The sequence below is a fragment of the Cibotium barometz genome, chromosome 6, assembly GCF_041138505.1.
Source record: "Cibotium barometz isolate CiBa-2024 chromosome 6, ASM4113850v1, whole genome shotgun sequence".
Classification (NCBI taxonomy): domain Eukaryota; kingdom Viridiplantae; phylum Streptophyta; class Polypodiopsida; order Cyatheales; family Cibotiaceae; genus Cibotium; species Cibotium barometz.
In genome coordinates, this window is record NC_141051.1 from 60,908,793 (window position 1) to 60,911,652 (window position 2,860).

The window sequence follows — 2,860 nt, forward strand, 5'->3', positions numbered from 1 at the left end:
TTCGTACTTTCCTGGCTGTACCGCACACTTCACGACAACGCGAATATGTATGTGAATGGATATGACGTCGATATGAGCGAATGAATAAGATGAGATGTCATGTGAATCAGAATGTGAATGAATAATATAAGATGTGAATGAATGAGATGTAATGATAAATGGATGTGATGAGATGTAATAGAATTTAAGAAAGATAAGAATGGGTGTTATGTGAAGTGATGAGATGTAATAGAATTTAAGAAAGATAAGAATGGGTGTTATGTGAAGTGAGTGAATCTGATGTGATGGGATGGAAATTGTTGTATCTGGTTAAGAATGGATAGGCATATGATTTGGATTTGGGTTAAGTAATAGGATTGATGTGGAATAATGTCGAAAGACAAGAGTTCATTATAGAAACTATATTTGTGACCTGTTTATAAATGATTGTTTTATGTCAAGAATGGTGGGGAAGCATTTTGACCGTCTTGTGATTAAGGTCGTGGAGACCTAACTAATAAAGTTGTAACTGCTATGTGACGGAGAGTCAATGGAGGACGTCTCGCGTACTAAGGTCGACCGAGGTCTTGACCAGCCTCAGTTTGATTAAAATGGTGAGCTTCCGGTACAGTGGATGAGGGACCAAGGAAGCGGCCTATGAGTGAAGCGCTAGGTGACCTGTGAAGGATCCTAGAGGGTGATGACCATACCTGTGAAGGATCCTAGAGGGTGCTGACCATACGGTGCTCGGGCTCTTGGTCGCTGAAGATACCCACAACAAGTACGTCGGGGAAGATACTGGGATAAGGAGTAAGAGTTGTTTTCTGAAACCGGGCATGGATCTGGTGGATTGACCTTGCTGGTCCTCAATGGATCCATGGCTCTTTAATATGGATCTGTTGGTTGATCTTGCTAATCTTCCACGGAGATTCCATTTTGTTATGTAAATATATTGCCGGTTACTATGAGCTAGGAACTATCAAAAAGGTCCCTGAGTGAACAGGTGGTGAGCGTTCTGGTTGCCAATGATGCCATAAGTACACCGATAAAGGAATGATTGAAAATTAAGATTCAACTGGATACTTGGAAGTTTATGATCAGTAACACTATGATTTCATTAAAGGGCTAATTTAAATACATTTGAATCTGGGAAAAAGGCAATTTCATATTGGGTGTGTAAGTGGTGTGACTGGAGTTAAATTTGCTTGAAAATCCAGCTAGGGGGCTTGGGAACTCTTTTCCCTGGTACCCGGGACAAAACCTAACCAAATTCTAAATTGGATCCCATCACTACAATGGTTGGGCAGTTGGCTAACCCATGGGACTGATGGATCCGTAAAATGTGACTCAATTTCTATTGTAGTACGCTAGATGGGGTTAGGCTAGACTGATGGATCCGTAAAATGTGACTCAATTTCTATTGTAGTACGCTAGATGAAGTAAATCCCGGATAGTAATTGTTCTATAGAAAAAAGGAATCAACTGCTGTGCCTCTCGATGGGGAAAAAAGCGTTGATCTCTATGATCCAAGTGCAAGTTTCTTCCTTGATCTAACCAAGTGACTTTAGGTTCGGTTGGATCAGTTTGGTCAGTGATGATGACCCTGACTACATTAGAGTAAACTTTTATCATGGAGGAATCGCCTGTGCTTTTCGGGCAAGGGAAGTTTTTCTAAGTTCGATTTTGGAAGAACCAAGGAATTAGTTACCTGTCCAGATATCCGTGGGCGAGGCCCCGCGTGTAGGACCGTGCCCTACGCAAGATGTGCTACTTCCGTTGCTAGCACCTAGAATTCGTTGCGTGGTGGGGACGGGGATCTTACAGTTGGTATTAGAGCTATTTGGCTAATGAGGATCAACCGAGAAGCCAAATATGTCAAAAATTTATCAAGAAGCACTAAAAGGTTGTAATTGTGTGATAAAATTCATACAATTTGATATTCAAACTGAAATTCGTAAATTGGTAATTGGGTCTTCAAATGGAAGTACCGCAATTGTATGGAATCCTTGACTTGCTTGAGGCCTAGACATGATGGTATTTACCTTATAGTTCCAAGAACCATGACTACACATATATATCGAGGGTATAACTGATGATCCCTGAAATTTGGTTGAAATGTAATAAGCTGAGTGAAACCACAATGAGGATGAATGGGACGAGTCCTTGTGATGATGTTCATAACTAGAATGATGTTAATGACTTCAGCCAATCACTATGAGATTAGTGGATTGTGCTAGCAGATTGCTACTGTTAACTTTTGTCCAGAGGATCAAGTTAAGGGATGATAAATTAAAAAACTGAAAAATTGAAATTCCCATGGAGGACTGTTCAGATGGAAAAAAATTAGTCTGAGATGGACCATTATTGTATTAAAGATATTAATGAGATATTCTGAATGAATTATTAACTGATAATGCGTTCTATATGAGTATCTTTACCCCATGATTATGTGGGGAGCCGACCTATTTAAAGAACCTGAGAATCAGTTGAATCAAAAATCGGATTGAATCATAAATAAAGAAACTTAACAAGAATTTCCGTATTGATAGGAACATGGATCGAGGTCGTCGTGGTAGAAATATTAACCCCCAACTCGATGAAGAAGAACTCAACCTGGATGTTCATAAAACTCTTCATAGTTCACAGCCTGGTCCCTTCAAGGGTGAAGGGGAAGACTTAGACGAGGTTGTGGAGAAGTGGATCGAATCAATGGAAGAATCCTTCGATGTCACCGGGTACAATGAGAAGAGCAAAATAGCTCTTGCAAGGCTGAAGATAGTGGAGACAGCTAGAGTGGCATGGAGAAACCACTGCGAGACAAACCGTCTCGACCGAAATACCCAAACCTGGACTGATCTCAAAATTTACCTAAGGACAAGGT